This window comes from Odontesthes bonariensis, chromosome 8, assembly GCF_027942865.1.
Source record: "Odontesthes bonariensis isolate fOdoBon6 chromosome 8, fOdoBon6.hap1, whole genome shotgun sequence".
Classification (NCBI taxonomy): domain Eukaryota; kingdom Metazoa; phylum Chordata; class Actinopteri; order Atheriniformes; family Atherinopsidae; genus Odontesthes; species Odontesthes bonariensis.
In genome coordinates, this window is record NC_134513.1 from 27,861,445 (window position 1) to 27,877,337 (window position 15,893).

At 42.7% G+C, this 15,893-nt stretch overlaps 14 non-coding genes across 14 annotated transcripts; all 14 read right to left on the reverse strand.

The window, feature by feature from the left end:
- Positions 1 to 102: 102 nt before the first annotated feature.
- On the reverse strand, positions 103 to 176 carry trnai-aau (transfer RNA isoleucine (anticodon AAU)). Its single transcript has one exon. It is a non-coding gene; the product is annotated as a tRNA-Ile (tRNA).
- A 504-nt stretch (positions 177 to 680) lies between these two features.
- On the reverse strand, positions 681 to 753 carry trnaq-uug (transfer RNA glutamine (anticodon UUG)). Its single transcript has one exon. It is a non-coding gene; the product is annotated as a tRNA-Gln (tRNA).
- Positions 754 to 1,490: 737 nt separating this feature from the next.
- On the reverse strand, positions 1,491 to 1,564 carry trnai-aau (transfer RNA isoleucine (anticodon AAU)). Its single transcript has one exon. It is a non-coding gene; the product is annotated as a tRNA-Ile (tRNA).
- A 503-nt stretch (positions 1,565 to 2,067) lies between these two features.
- Positions 2,068 to 2,140, reverse strand: trnar-ucg (transfer RNA arginine (anticodon UCG)). The gene has a single exon. It is a non-coding gene; the product is annotated as a tRNA-Arg (tRNA).
- A 737-nt stretch (positions 2,141 to 2,877) lies between these two features.
- Positions 2,878 to 2,951, reverse strand: trnai-aau (transfer RNA isoleucine (anticodon AAU)). The gene has a single exon. It is a non-coding gene; the product is annotated as a tRNA-Ile (tRNA).
- Positions 2,952 to 5,120: 2,169 nt separating this feature from the next.
- On the reverse strand, positions 5,121 to 5,193 carry trnak-cuu (transfer RNA lysine (anticodon CUU)). The gene has a single exon. It is a non-coding gene; the product is annotated as a tRNA-Lys (tRNA).
- A 715-nt stretch (positions 5,194 to 5,908) lies between these two features.
- On the reverse strand, positions 5,909 to 6,019 carry trnal-caa (transfer RNA leucine (anticodon CAA)). Its single transcript has 2 exons — positions 5,982 to 6,019; positions 5,909 to 5,954 (listed from the first exon to the last, which is right to left on the reverse strand). It is a non-coding gene; the product is annotated as a tRNA-Leu (tRNA).
- Positions 6,020 to 6,550: 531 nt separating this feature from the next.
- trnak-cuu (transfer RNA lysine (anticodon CUU)) lies at positions 6,551 to 6,623 on the reverse strand. Its single transcript has one exon. It is a non-coding gene; the product is annotated as a tRNA-Lys (tRNA).
- A 3,531-nt stretch (positions 6,624 to 10,154) lies between these two features.
- trnan-guu (transfer RNA asparagine (anticodon GUU)) lies at positions 10,155 to 10,228 on the reverse strand. The gene has a single exon. It is a non-coding gene; the product is annotated as a tRNA-Asn (tRNA).
- A 470-nt stretch (positions 10,229 to 10,698) lies between these two features.
- On the reverse strand, positions 10,699 to 10,772 carry trnan-guu (transfer RNA asparagine (anticodon GUU)). The gene has a single exon. It is a non-coding gene; the product is annotated as a tRNA-Asn (tRNA).
- Positions 10,773 to 11,125: 353 nt separating this feature from the next.
- On the reverse strand, positions 11,126 to 11,199 carry trnan-guu (transfer RNA asparagine (anticodon GUU)). The gene has a single exon. It is a non-coding gene; the product is annotated as a tRNA-Asn (tRNA).
- Positions 11,200 to 11,664: 465 nt separating this feature from the next.
- Positions 11,665 to 11,738, reverse strand: trnan-guu (transfer RNA asparagine (anticodon GUU)). The gene has a single exon. It is a non-coding gene; the product is annotated as a tRNA-Asn (tRNA).
- An 897-nt stretch (positions 11,739 to 12,635) lies between these two features.
- Positions 12,636 to 12,709, reverse strand: trnan-guu (transfer RNA asparagine (anticodon GUU)). The gene has a single exon. It is a non-coding gene; the product is annotated as a tRNA-Asn (tRNA).
- A 353-nt stretch (positions 12,710 to 13,062) lies between these two features.
- trnan-guu (transfer RNA asparagine (anticodon GUU)) lies at positions 13,063 to 13,136 on the reverse strand. Its single transcript has one exon. It is a non-coding gene; the product is annotated as a tRNA-Asn (tRNA).
- Positions 13,137 to 15,893: the final 2,757 nt, after the last annotated feature.

The window sequence follows — 15,893 nt, forward strand, 5'->3', positions numbered from 1 at the left end:
TGATCCGTTCCAGGACAAGCAGCATCAAATATATTGATATATCTTTAAAAGTCATGGGTTATGGAAGGGCGCCTACACATGTGCTGTTGTTGCGGATGTTCTTGGCCAGTATGGGGATTGAACCCATGACCTTGGCGTTATTAGCACCACGCTCTGACCAGCTGAGCTAACCGGCCTGATTTTGAGTTGCCCTATGAGCAAATTTGTGCGAGAATAAGTGCTCTCAGTGTTTTCTCTGTTACCTATTTAAGTCACACAAACATTCTATACAGCTTGCCTTTGGTATTGCGGATTTGGATGTTATCAGCAGGTGAGTTGAAAGACTTTTAGTTCTTCAAAAAATGCTTTCAATGCAATTATTTTATCATTTGTTATATGCTACAATGACTCGACGTGATAGAACTTACTCATTCAAGTCTCTCATCTTTTTGTATTGCTTTAGTGTAGGCAGTATGGGGAAGCTAAGATCATTGCGTAACATCAGCTTAACTTTGGATTTTTTTTACCAGTAAGAGACTGGTAAAATCCTCCGACTTTAATGGCATGCCATTCAGAGGATTTCTGACATGGAGTACAACTAGCAAAGTACTTACCAGCTTTCACCATGTGTTTATTTGGTTAGTACTCAGTACAGTGCTCTTGATTTCTGTACATATATGACAGCATACAACTAAACAAGACAACCACGAAGGGACTCGAACCCTCAATCTTCTGATCCAAAGTCAGACGCCTTGTCCGTTAGGCCACATGGTCTCACCTTTGTAATCCGGCCGGTACAGGGGTGGTCTGCTGCCAAGTCTGAAACAGCCAGGAATAAAATTGTACCTCCAAGTCTGAGGCTCTGATCCTCAGTTGGAAAAGGGTCGAGGGCCCTCTTCTTGCTTAGAACCAGTTGCTGCCTCAAGTGGAAGAGTTTAGGGATCAGACCCTTTTGACCACGATTGGAGGATCTCGTTCTACCAGTCGATCTTCCTTCCAACGCTCACCTCTGGTAACTCCTTATGAGTGGTGACTAAATGAATGAGATTGCGAATGCATAAGGGCTGAAATCATCTTCCACTCTGTGGTGATTAGGCTCACCCTCTTGGATCAGGGTGACAAGCGTAGTCATCTGGAATACGCTGAGAATACAGTCTCTGCCGCTCTTCTTTGAATGAAGCCAGATCAGGCGGTATGGGCATCTGGTCAGAGTATCATGTAGATTCCCCCCAGGGGAGATATTTTGGATCAGTTGCACGGTGAGGAGGCCTGAGGGAAGGTCCAGGACTCACAAGAAATAAACCATGCTGGTCTTGCATTGGTATTTCTGTGTGTCCACCCGAGAAGAGGTGTAGATTATGTCCTGTGAGAATTGGGGCAAGGGATGTCTGCTCACATTGCTTCCCCTGTGATCCGTTCCAGGACAAGCAGCATCAAATATATTGATATATCTTTAAAAGTCATGGGTTATGGAAGGGCGCCTACACATGTGCTGTTGTTGCGGATGTTCTTGGCCAGTATGGGGATTGAACCCATGACCTTGGCGTTATTAGCACCACGCTCTGACCAGCTGAGCTAACCGGCCTGATTTTGAGTTGTCCTATGAGCAAATTTGTGCGAGAATAAGTGCTCTCAGTGTTTTCTCTGTTACCTATTTAAGTCACACAAACATTCTATACAGCTTGCCTTTGGTATTGCGGATTTGGATGTTATCAGCAGGTGAGTTGAAAGACTTTTAGTTCTTCAAAAAATGCTTTCAATGCAATTATTTTATCATTTGTTATATGCTACAATGACTCGACGTGATAGAACTTACTCATTCAAGTCTCTCATCTTTTTGTATTGCTTTAGTGTAGGCAGTATGGGGAAGCCAAGATCATTGCGCAACATCAGCTTAACTTTGGATTTTTTTACCAGTAACAGACTGGTAAAATCCTCCGACTTTAATAGCATGCCATTCAGAGGATTTCTGACATGGAGTACAACTGGCAAAGTACTTACCAGCTTTCACCATGTGTTTATTTGGTTAGTACTCAGTACAGTGCTCTTGATTTCTGTACATATATGACAGCATACAACTAAACAAGACAACCACGAAGGGACTCGAACCCTCAATCTTCTGATCCGAAGTCAGACGCCTTGTCCGTTAGGCCACATGGTCTCTCCTGAGTCATCCGGCCGGTACAGGGGTGGTCTGCTGCCAAGTCTGAAACAGCCAGGAATAAAATTGTATCTCCAAGTCTGAGGCTCTGATCCTCAGTTGGAAAAGGGTCGAGGGCCCTCTTCTTGCTTAGAACCAGTTGCTGCCTCAAGTGGAAGAGTTTAGGGATGAGACCATTTTGACCACGACTGGAGGAGCTCGTTCTACCAGTCGATCTTCCTTCCAACGCTCACCTCTGGTAACTCCTTATGAGTGGTGACTAAATGAATGAGATTGCGAATGCATAAGGGCTGAAATCATCTTCCACTCTGTGGTGATTAGGCTCACCCTCTTGGATCAGGGTGACAAGCGTAGTCATCTGGAATACGCTGAGAATACAGTCTCTGCCGCTCTTCTTTGAATGAAGCCAGATCAGGCGGTATGGGCATCTGGTCAGAGTATCACGTAGATTCCCCCCAGGGGAGATATTTTGGATCAGTTGCACGGTGAGGAGGCCTGAGGGAAGGTCCAGGACTCACAAGAAATAAACCATTCTGGTCTTGCATTGGTATTTCTGTGTGTCCACCCGAGAAGAGGTGTAGATTATGTCCTGTGAGAATCGGGGCTAGGGATGTCTGCTCACATTGCTTCCCCTGTGATCCGTTCCAGGACAAGCAGCATCAAATATATTGATATATCTTTAAAAGTCATGGGTTATGGAAGGGTGCCTACACATGTGCTGTTGTTGCGGATGTTCTTGGCCAGTATGGGGATTGAACCCATGACCTTGGCATTATTAGCACCACGCTCTGACCAGCTGAGCTAACCGGCCTGATTTTGAGTTGCCCTATGAGCAAATTTGTGCGAGAATAAGTGCTCTCAGTGTTTTCTCTGTTACCTATTTAAGTCACACAAACATTCTATACAGCTTGCCTTTGGTATTGCGGATTTGGATGTTATCAGCAGGTGAGTTGAAAGACTTTTAGTTCTTCAAAAAATGCTTTCAATGCAATTATTTTATCATTTGTTATATGCTACAATGACTCGAGGTGATAGAACTTACTCATTCAAGTCTCTCATCTTTTGTATTGCTTTAGTGTAGGCAGTATGGGGAAGCCAAGATCATTGCGCAACATCAGCTTAACTTTGGATTTTTTTACCAGTAACAGACTGGTAAAATCCTCCTACTTTAATGGCATGCCATTCAGAGGATTTCTGACATGGAGTACAACTGGCAAAGTACTTACCAGCTTTCACCATGTGTTTATTTGGTTAGTACTCAGTACAGTGCTCTCGATTTCTGTACATATATGACAGCATACAACGAAAAATATGGGATCAAAAAAGGGTCAGAAAGATTTTGTACTTGTACAATGATGTTCACATGTGTAATAAAGTTTTGAAGTTGTAAAAATATTTTGTGTCTATGTAAAAACATGTTGTGCATTTGTAACAAAGTTTTGAAGTTGTAAAAACATTTTGTGCATGTGTAACAAAGTTTTGAAGTTATAAAAACAGTTTGTGCATGTGTAACAAAGTTTTGAAGTTGTAAAAATAGTTTGTGCATGTGTAACAAAGTTTTGAAGTTGTAAAAATAGTTTGTGTATGTGTAACAAAGTTTTGAAGTTGTAAAAACATTTTGTGCACGTGTAAAACTAAATCCGACGGACACACAAATTTCCCACCTTCAAGTACGACCCTGAAGTTACAAGTTTACAAAACTCAAGTTACGAGTACGAATTTTGACCCTGTTTTGACGCCCGAGTGAATAGCCAATCAGCACGTTGCTTACTGACTTGCCAATCAACCCGGTGCCCACCCACGCGCCAACCAACCATCCAATCAAGGAGCAGCAATTTCTGCCGGCCGGGATCTGAGCACCAACGACACTCAGTGGGCACACGTTGGTACTGATGGAGGAAAAACAGGATGGAGTCAAACGCTTCTGCTCAGGTAAGTTAATTAAAGATATCGGCAATTTCACAATGTAGCAAAAGTTTCTCAACGTCGTCATATAAGCGGTCATATAGGCCTAACGATGTGAAATGACAGGTGCCATGCCAAAAGTTGATTCCTGCCAGAAATTGATTTCCGGTACGCGGGAGCGCGCACAGTCTGTTCAATTTGAAAAGCGTAGCTCAGTGTTTCGATGTTTCCCTCCTCCACTCACCACACCTGATTCAAATGATCAGCTCGCCATCAAGCTCAGCAGTGGCCTGATAAGGAGCCATTCATTTGAATCAGGTGTGTTGGAGGAGGGAACATAAAACATGCAGGGCAGTGGGTCCCGAGGACCGGAATGAAGAAACACTGGTATGTGGCTCATATATGTGAGACTCAGGTTTTAGGGTTTTCCATGAGGTAGTAACAGCTGGGTCAATGTAATTTTGAATTTTAGCCGAGTTAATAAATAGGCAGCAGGTCTGTGGTCTGTCTGTGGTAGTAGCACGACGATGACGTCAGTAACACCCACTTTACGACAAAAATTCAAAATTACAGTAACCAGGATTTTTTTAAGTAAACGACGCACCTCCACGTTATCAGTGCTAGTGTAGAGTAATTAATAAATTATAAACAGCATAGTTTGTGCCTGTATAACGTTGCCCATAGGAAACCGTTTCATGGCCGAATATCTCAAGAGAGCAGCCAGACGCCTCTCGAATATCTTCGGAACAGCTCCAAATGACCAACAACAAGCAGGGGTGAGTAGAACATCATGTTATAATGTGAAATCAAGGGCCCAATGTCAAAAAAACGGTCTTATCCTTTAAAGTGAATGATCATACTTGAGCAAAAAGGGAATACAGAAATGACATGAGCCCAAAGAAAGGTAAACGTAATGCTCTTGTGCAAGTTTGAATGTTTTTTATTCATATTGTGCATTTCAGGAGGTTTGTGATCATTCAAAGAGGCACCACTGAGGACGCTGTGATGGTGGTAACAGAGCTGAACTTTGACTTTAAGTGCTGGATAAAACTTCTGTTGATTATTAAAACTGCTACGCCCAACGTGGGGCTCGACCCCACGACCCTGAGATTAAGAGTCTCATGCTCTACCGACTGAGCTAGCCGGGCTATTCACATGTTATAAAACATGCCTTCCGAAAAAAAAGAAGAGATAAAACAAGCCAAAGTCAACTTTCAGAGATTTCGAATGACATCGGAACACATTCCTCCCTTTTCAACCTCTACCTACTCCACTCGACTGGATCCCACTCAGCTGTTAGGGTTTTCCATGAGGTAATACCACCTGGCACAAGGTGGAACATTTTTAGCACCTACTCTGTCGGGGTCGAGTTGAGTCCAGCCGAAAATGTGACATTTACAGACTGCAGGCAACTGATTGGCCAGGGAGTGATGTCACTGGATGAGTCATGAAAGCCACTCCTTAACAAGAACCCGGCAACAGCAACAGCTGGATTTTATGTATTCTGTGATCATCAACGAGGTGGATGACTAGATGCAAAGACATAGACCAAGTAGCAGGTATACCTTCGCCTTGATGTCCTAAATTGTTTTGTCATGTTTTGTCCAATAAAAGTGACATCACAGGACTTTTGGACCTCCTTGCTATAACGACCCCACCCACATTGAGGTGGTTGTGAGTAAGTACGAGTGGAAAAGAGCTTAATGTAGCAGGAGAACTGCCTCATCGCACATCAGAATTGTGTATGTTAATGGGAGGAACTGAAGGCCCGTCGTCAGAGATAAATTCCCTTTTTCACCATGGCCTGACATGGCTTTCTTCACGGTCTTCTAATAAGAAAGTAAGATTTAAGCAAGAAATTAGTGTCAGGAGTGGGATTTGAACCCAGGCCTCCTTTGGGAGACCAGAAGTCCCTGTGCTAAGGAAGGAATGAAGCCTTGAGTCTGGCGCCTTAGACCGCTCGGCCATCCTGACACCACTATTTCCCTGACTGTGTAAAATATGACAAACCTGAACCAAAATGCAAAACGCTACTCCACTTGACTATATTTTCGACTCAGGTTTTAGGGTTTTCCATGAGGTAGTAACAGCTGGTAGCAGCTACATTTTTAGCACCTACACGGCAGGGATTCGAGTTGAGTCCAGCCGAAAATGTGACGTCTACAGACTGCAGGCCACTGATTGGCCAGGGAGTGATGTCACTGTATGAGTAACGAAAGCAAGAGAGGGCCAGAGGCCATGGGTTGTTATTCAGATTTTCCTTGTTTAGTTTTAAAGTGAATGATCATACTTGAGCAAAAAGGGAATACAGAAATGACATGAGCCCAAAGAAAGGTCAAAGTAATGCTCTTGCACAAGTTTGAATGTTTTTTACTCATATTGTGCATTAAAGGAGGTTTGTGATCATTCAAAGAGGCACCACTGAGGACGCTGTGATGGTGGTAACAGAGCTGTACTTTGACTTTAAGTGCTGGATCAAACATCTGTTGATTATTAAAACTGCTATGCCCAACTTGGGGCTCAAACCCACGACCCTGAGATTAAGAGTCTCATGCTCTACTGACTGAGCTAGCCGGGCTATTCACATGTCATAAAACATGCCTTCCAAAAAAAAAAGAAGAGATAAAACAAGCCAAAGTCAACTTTCAGAGATTTTGAATGACATCGGAACACATTCCTCCCTTTTCAACCTCTACCTACTCCACTCGACTGGATCCCACTCAGCTGTTAGGGTTTTCCATGAGGTAATACCACCTGGCACAAGGTGGTACATTTTTAGCACCTACTCGGTCGGGGTCGAGTTGAGTCCAGCCGAAAATGTGACATTTACAGACTTTAGGCAACTGATTGGCCAGGGAGTGATGTCACTGGATGAGTCATGAAAGCCACTCCTTAACAAGAACCCGGCAACAGCAACAGTTGGATTTGATGTATTCTGTGATCATCAACGAGGTGGATTACTAGACGCAAAGACACAGACCAAGTAGCAGGTATATGCTGGGCCCATAACCCAGAGGTCGATGGACCGAAACCATCCTCTGCTATGTATACATTTTTAAATCAAACTCAAAATCTCTCATTAAAAAAACCTGGAAAAGATGATGTAACATTCATAGCATCAGAATTGACACTTGACCAACTCTGAAACCCTTTCTGCACACTCTTAATTCAAACTAGTTTTGTGTGCACATGAGTGTCCTCCAATGTCCACTTTTCTGATTAAAGTAAGAAAAAGAATTATTGTGTCAAAAGACTGAAATCTTTCACTTTTGTTAAATGGATTAGAGGATCGTTTACCCGATTTCTTTTTATAATGTAGGTTATTTTGAATAGTTACGTGGATAAGGCACTGGCCTCTTGAGCCAGGGATTGTGGGTTTGAGTCCCATCTGAGGTGTGTAGCAGAGTGACGCAGCATAAGAGGGCTGGGCCCATAACCCAGAGGTCAATGGACCGAAACCATCCTCTGCTATGTACAAAGTTTCAAATACAACTCAACACCTCTCACTAAAGCAAACCTGGAAAAGATGATGTGACATGATGTGTCATCACAATTGACACTTGACCAGGGGTTATTCCTAAAAGCTTGCGTAGCGGAAAGCCTGGCTTATTTCGCTACTTCCGTCCCATGAACGTGGCTTATTTGAACGCCCGCTGAGTAACCATGGTAATTTATGCTGCTGAACTAGCCTGGTCTCGGGCAGGCTAAAGTTGAAGCTTAGCTTAGCTGCAACTCAAAAAAAGTCTGACCGGCTGAAACAGACTCCCGAAAGAAATGTTCACCAAGAATTCTGCGCTCCCGCAACTCATGTCTTGTCTAAAAAACGAAACAAAAACTGTGGTTATCATATCACCACTTTCGCTGTCTCGAAAAATCAATTAGTTTTGATACAAATTATTGACAGCTCCTTTCAAAACAGTCAAGGACACTGTACAAATAAGATATTAGATAAAACGCAGGAATTAAAACATCATACCATATTAAAAATACACAGAACGGAGCAATCAATGGAGGTAAGCAAAGTTAAACGGATGGGTTTTGAGTTAAGACTTGAACAGAGGGAGAGTGTCAGTATTGCGAATGTCGGGGGGGGGGGACCTTTGTCCTTTCAGGCTGCTGCTCCATATTTACAGTAGCCGATAATGTAAAACAACCTACTGGCTGAAGTATTTGCATTAAGTTCATCATCTCCCTCAGGCTTCCCTAATGTTATCGGTGCACTACACTGTACCCATGTACGCATCCAAGGCAAGGCAATTTGTAGAGCACAATTCGTACACAAGGCAATTCAAAGTGCTTTACAGCTACATAAAATCACAAGAAGGCAATAAAATTATTCCAAAAAACAAAGAAATCATTAATTAATTAATTTAAAAGTGAAGAGTGCAGATAAAATACTTCCAGGTGTCATATGCACATCTAAATAGAACTGTTTTCAGCCTGGATTTAAACATTGTCACATTGTCCAGGCCCCTGCTGGACCCATGGAGGCTGACTATGTAAACCCAACATTTTTCCATATCCTAAATGTACAGGTACACTTGGGGATAATTGTCCATAGACTCTGAACTGGATTTCTCATTTTGAAAAATACCACATCAACCCCTTTGAGTAATGCTGAGCAATGTTACATTTATGCCCTGTGAAACCTCATCATTGACTCCTATCCTCCGACCATACAGATGATCTGTGATGGAGGTCATTTCATTTCCAACATTGAGGCTAAATGGCCGGGATCAGTTCATGATTGTAGGATCTTCCGAGCATCCTCACTGGCACAGAGGTTTGCACAAGGCGCAAGAATTTTACTGACCTGAAGGAGTGTACTTTTGAAGTAAGGTGTAGCATAGGCAGAATTTTGGTGATCTAATGAGGGACCTGTACAGGGACACATATTTCCTTTGATCGTTGTTGTTGTGACCTTTGACTTAGAACTTCTTTTCATAAGTTAGCATTGACACAGTAGCAGTTTAAGTCAGAGCAAGTGTAAGAAGGCTAAATGGACAGAGATGATTTATAACTTTCCACACGTTTAGCTCATTGCACCCCACTGTGAATATAAATGTAAAAAACACATTTCTAACACGTTGCATGAACCGTACAATAATGACAAGTTTGAGTTCAAGTTGTGTTGAATTGTTTAATTATTATTAAATGTTTCTCAAGCTGTGGAGAGAAAACAGAATTAAATACAGTTCACAACACGAAATTCTCCTTTATCTGAATTTATACTAACATCCCTCCAGTTTCATAATCTCTAGCTTGATCTTTTTTATTTTCAGTTTCTTCCATATCTAGTTTGGTGCTCTCTTTATTGGACAAACACATTTCTTCAAAGGCTACTTACCACTCTGAAATATTTTCCTGTGCTTTACCTTCACCTGCTGCCAGGTACGCTTTTGGCTGTTAAGATAGCTCCTGTTGAGATGTAACAGTGAAAAAATAATATGTGGGTCACACACTCACGATAATATAGTCACAAAGTATGATGATGCGTGTCGATTATTGGGTTATTAATAAAGTGAGCAGGGCCAGTATATCTGTGCTGTACATCTCATACAGAGACAATTCAGCATGCTTTATGTAAACACATTATAACACAAACAGGAAAGCATAAATACATGAGGACAGTAAAATAAATGTCTAACAATTGACAATGGTATGAAACTTTCATAACTTACGCATTTAGTCTGTCTGCAGTTGTTTGCCATGCCGTATTCTTCGCTTTATTCATCGCAGCTGTATTACCATTTCTGGTGATGACACTTTTAAAATCCTCATACAGCTCCATCAGCATTATTTGTTCAGCTGCCGAAAAAATAACAGCTCTTGTCTTGCTCTCCTTTTCTGCCATCTCTATTTTTCCACCATCCACTCGTCAGGGCTTCTTACGTTCCTCGTGCACTCGCACTAAGCTAGGCTATGTAAGCCTCGCTTGGATTAGCCTCACTGAGATGCAGCTGAAATGTCTTTGTGGAGCAACTTGAGGCTTAATTGGGAGATGGTGCTAGTTCAAGCGACGATTTCTGGCTATAGCCTGGCTATCTTTAGCTACTTTCAAGGAATACCCCCCTGGTTGCTGACCAGTGGACTTGTTGGTATACACAATCGTCCCTGGGTGGGCTCGAACCACCAACCTTTCGGTTAACAGCCGAACGCGTTGGCCGATTGCGCCACAGAGACTTGCTGTAGCTGTCTGTGGGCGTGGCCTCAATCATTACCACCTCTCATCCCTTCATTAGAGTATGTATTCGATTTATTTATGTTTTTCATAAGGTTGATATCTGCTGTGTAGGTAACAAGTAAAGTAGCACACAACAAGTAGTCAATAACTTCCTGGTCTGACTTATTAAAGAAAGAGATTTAATGTCAAATTGTTTCCCAAGTGCCCTCATTTGGTCCCTCAGCCTGTTTGAATTTTTTCTTGTTTGTGTGTGACTTTCATAGCAATATGACAAAAAGGTTGTTTTTTCACTTTGCTTGTGCAATTTTGACAAAAGACAGAGGAGCCTCCAGGTTGAGTCATGCATTACACTGCACTTAACAGTTCACCCTTAGAGAAATATTTTGCCAAGGAGCGTGTATAATGCGTAAGGAGAGCGTTTTGGCAGCAGAATGTTTGCTTTAACTCACGTAATACGAATAAGTCAGAACGTCCCTGGGTGGGCTTGAACCACCAACCTTTCGGTTAACAGCCGAACGCGCTAACCTATTGCGCCACAGAGACTCTGCCTGGCTTTGTTGGCAGTGAGCGTGGCTTTGAGCTTGACTACCCCCTCATGGCGGTAGATGCAAGCGTTCTGTATTTTTGCGTGATGAGACTCGAGTGAACTGCTGCTGATCTATGTCAAACTTGAACCGAAAAGTAGGAGGTGCTATACAGCAAGATTACCAGTTACAATACAATTGTAATATCTCTCATCAAACAGCTCAGCATGCTTTGGCACCTTAACTCTTGTCAACCAAATGACTTAAAGGATAACTTGTGTGTTCAATGGGACAAGTCACCCATTACAGCTATCGATTTGCTACCAAACCTACAACTGGTTGCTGACCGGTAGATTTGTTGGTACACACACTCGTCCCTGGGTGGGCTCGAACCACCAATCTTTCGGTTAACAGCCGAACGCGCTGGCCGATTGCGCCACAGAGACTTGCTGAATCTGTCTGTGGGCGTGGCCTTGATCATTACCACCTCTCATCCCTTCATTAGAGTATGTGTTCGATTTATTTATGTTTGTCATAAGGTTGATATCTGCTGTGTAGGTAACAAGTAAAGTAGCACACAACAAGTAGTCAATAACTTCCTGGTCTGACTTGTTAAAGAAAGAGATTTAATGTCAAATTGTTTCCCAAGTGCCCTCATTCGGTCTCTCAGCCTTTTTGAATTTTTCTTGTTTGTGTGTGACTTTCATAGCAATATGACAAAAAGGTTGTTTTTTCACTTTGCTTGTGCAATTTTGACAAAAGACAGAGGAGCCTCAAGGTTGAGTAATGCATTACACTGCACTTAACAGGTCACCCTTGGAGAAATATTTTGCCAAGGAGCGTGTATAATCCGGAGAGCGTTTTGGCGGCAGAATGTTTGCTTTAACTCTCGTAATACGCATAAGTCAGAACTTCCCTGGGTGGGCTTGAACCACCAACCTTTCGGTTAACAGCCGAACGCGCTAACCGATTGCGCCACAGAGACTCTGCCTGGCTTTTGTTGGCAGTGAGCGTGGCTTCGAGCTTGATTGCCCACTCATGGCGGTAGATGCAAGCGTTCTGTATTTTTGCGTGATGGGACTCGAGTGAACTGCTGCTGATCTATGTCAAACTTGAACCGAAAAGTAGGAGGTGCTATACAGCAAGATTACCAGTTACAATACAATTGTAATATCTCTCATCAAACAGCTCAGCATGCTTTGGCACCTTAACTCTTGTCAACCAAATGACTTAAAGGATAACTTGTGTGTTCAATGGGACAAGTCACCCATTACAGCTATCGATTTGCTACCAAACCTACAACTGGTTGCTGACCGGTAGATTTGTTGGTACACACACTCGTCCCTGGGTGGGCTCGAACCACCAATCTTTCGGTTAACAGCTGAAAGCACTGGCCGATTGCGCCACAGAAACTTGCTGTAGCTGTCTGTGGGCGTGGCCTCGATCATTACCACCTCTCATCCCTTCATTAGAGTATGTGTTCGATTTATTTATGTTTGTCATAAGGTTGATATCTGCTGTGTAGGTAATAAGTAAAGTAGCACACAACAAGTAGTCAATAACTTCCTGGTCCGACTTATTAAAGAAAGAGATTTAATGTCAAATTTTTTCCCATGTGCCCTCATTTGGTCTCTCAGCCTTTTTGAATTGTTCTTGTTTGTGTGTGACTTTCATAGCAATATGACAAAAAGGTTGTTTTTTCACTTTGCTTGTACAATTTTGACAAAAGACAGAGGAGCCTCCAGGTTGAGTCATGCATTACACTGCACTTAACAGGTGACCGTTGGAGAAATATTTTGCCAAGGAGCGTGTATAATGCGTAAGGAGAGCGTTTTGGCAGCAGAACGTTTGCTTTAACTCACGTAATACGAATAAGTCAGAACGTCCCTGGGTGGGCTTGAACCACCAACCTTTCGGTTAACAGCCGAACGCGCTAACCGATTGCGCCACAGAGACTCTGCTTGGCTTTGTTGGCAGTGAGCGTCACTTCGAGCTTGGCTGCCCCCCAATGGCGGTAGATGCAAGCGTTCTGTATTTTTGCGTGATGAGACTCGAGTGAACTGCTGCTGATCAATGTCAAACTTGAACCGAAAAGTAGGAGGTGCTGTACAGCAAGATTACCAGTTACAATACAATTGTAATATCTCTCATCAAACAGCTCAGCATGCTTTGGCACCTTAACTCTTGTCAACCAAATGACTTAAAGGATAACTTGTGTGTTCAATGGGACAAGTTACCCATTACAGCTATCGATTTGCTACCAAACCTACAACTGGTTGCTGACCGGTAGATTTGTTGGTACACACACTCGTCCCTGGGTGGGCTCGAACCACCAACCTTTCGGTTAACAGCCGAACGCGCTGGCCGATTGCGCCACAGAGACTTGCTGAATCTGTCTGTGGGCGTGGCCTTGATCATTACCACCTCTCATCCCTTCATTAGAGTATGTGTTCGATTTATTTATGTTTGTCATAAGGTTGATATCTGCTGTGTAGGTAACAAGTAAAGTAGCACACAACAAGTAGTCAATAACTTGTCAGTGTCGAGGGCTTTACTGTGGGATGATCAAATCCTCCGAGTGTCAGAGTTGGTCCGTTGCTGCTTTCTCTGATGAAGTGAACTTAAGTTCACAGAAGATTAATAAAAAGGTTGCTTGGAGTTGGCTTCTTGGTAGGAAAAGGTGATGATGGCGTGAAACAGCGGAGGTTAGGACGTGCGACGTAAAAGGACATGGATGGCGATGGATGAACAAAAACACGTAAAACGTGTATCTTCAGAGTATTTCAATCTGTTTCTTTGTTCGGGTCTTCCTCGTTTTCCTTGGGTCCTTCTTTGGTCATGGAGGGCTTCATCCTCTGTCTTTCCGCTCTCTCCTGAGACTCGGGAAACTCCCAAACTCTGGTGAGCTCTTCTTTCCTTCTTAAGTCATCTCCAAATCTTTCTGAGCAACTGTGATCTGCTCTGTTCTGAAACTCTGTGTTGAAACTGAGACCTTCTGAAAACAAGAGACAAGAAGCAAGAAGCGTGTGTTTTTCGCGGGCTCCGGGTTTTGACTCTCGGAGGCGGGGCGTGACGTAAGCTTACACTACTCTTTCAGCCAATGATATGCCTGAACTGTGGTGAACGTCTGCCTGTGTGTCTCTGTAAGGCGATCTGCATTTATATGGGGATTTCTGGATAAAACAAAGAAACTCCATTTCTCCATTACTCCCGTCTCATAGAACATTTGTCTCGGTGATTCCGAACACCACAACTTGTTAAGATATGCAGATTAAAGATATAACATACTTATGATATAAGGACATAAAATAACACACAACATAGACGATGATTCTGATTCTCACAATTCAGATGAATATCTGTAAAGTTATGACATATGAATAGCGAACCACACAATGTTAATTTTCTGTTAACAATGGAGATACCAAACAATGACAAATAGATACTGAAGGGACATCGTTAAAAGTTAAATTGTTGCATATATCTCGTCCATTTGACTGAGAATTTAAATGGGAATTTAAATGTTCAATTAATCAACACTGCAGACCACTAGGGGGCAATGTGGTTCCATCAGGCAGGTTGGGTATTTTCCAACAAGTTTGTTTCTTCGTCAATATTTAAGCCAGAATCGTACAAATTGTCTCTATATGCGTCTTGTGATCTAGCTGGAAACCTGAAAGAACGTGTATAGGGTAAACAAACACATTTAATACAGTTTAGGATTCGACCAAGATTGAGTCTTAGTGAAGTCTTCTCAGTCCGTGTGTAGCCATCGGTTCTCTCGTGGAAAAAGGGTGTTAAAGTGTCAACTTCGATTCATGGTCCAGATAAGATAGTAAGTCTTCCACTTCTCCAACCGAAAGATTCTTTGTTCATTCGAGTTTTCCAAATTTATGGCAAGTGTCTGTTGCTTGTTTTTCACTCCCAAAAGCTCTTAAGGTTGTTGTAAATTAGGCAGTTTTCTGTTCTCTGGATCTGGTTTTTATCCACATACGTAAACATCCCCCACAGGAATGTTGGTTTTGTCAAAGTTTGAAAAACTCTTAATCCACACGGCACTGTGACTGCTACATAGGGTAATTAATAACACATATTGTTTTCATTCCACTTGTTTGCATTTAAATCAATGTAACGCGAGCTGTAGGCTTAGATATTTATGCTCAAATCCACTCAAAGTAGGGGGCGGGGCTCCATCACGCTGTGTTTAAAATCATATTAACTAAAAATATATACTTTTACTTCCAAGAATGGAAATGTGAGGAGTGGCATATAACATATGTACAATGTATTATTCTTAATATTCACGGTAGATTTTGGTAGGTAGGCTTATTGCTGTAAAGCCTCAGCTGCTTGTGCCATCTAATGCGCTCCTGCACTATGTGCCCCACGTGAAGGATCGGACAGTGGTGTGCGCAGCTATAAGATCATGTTTCTTTCCTCAAGCCAATGACAAGAACTTCTGTGAGAAGTAACGCAAATGTCTGAATCATGCGGGAATTGCGGGCGGGAGCGGGACAAAATATGACAGGTGCGGGCGGGAGCGGGACTAAAAATCCTATCTTTGTGCGGGAGCGGGAGTGCACAATGCGGGAGCGGGCGGGCGCGGGACTTTTACAGAATTTACAGTCCCGCGCAGGCCTCTACTCGGAAGCTCAGTCACTCCAAAGGGTGGAAGGTGTCAAACGCAACTTATGGGACTTCGAACCATGTCTCTTTTAGAAAAGCAAGTTGCACCCTGGCCAAGACCCATGACAAAGGATAGGAAGTTCATCACGCTGACATAATAGAATACACTGTGTGACAAAAGCACCTTTGCAGACTCTCCTTCTCTTGACATAGACTGACATGGGACAATTCAGTCAAGTTTATCCCACGTGAAACTACCTCTTTTGTAACTTTCCATAAACTTTCAAAATGAGGATGAAAGCCAAATAAAGAAACTTGTGAGTTGATTGTTTGACCTCTAGTCCAGACAACAGGGCCCTCATTCATCATTAGTGCGTAGAATCCCTTCTAAATCCTGTCGTATGAGTGAAATTTAGAATGTGCCCATGTACAACAAAATCGGCATTTATCAAACGTTCTTAGACAGGTCGTACGCAACAAGAGTGGCATCAAGCTCAGCAGCTGCCGCTGTGCC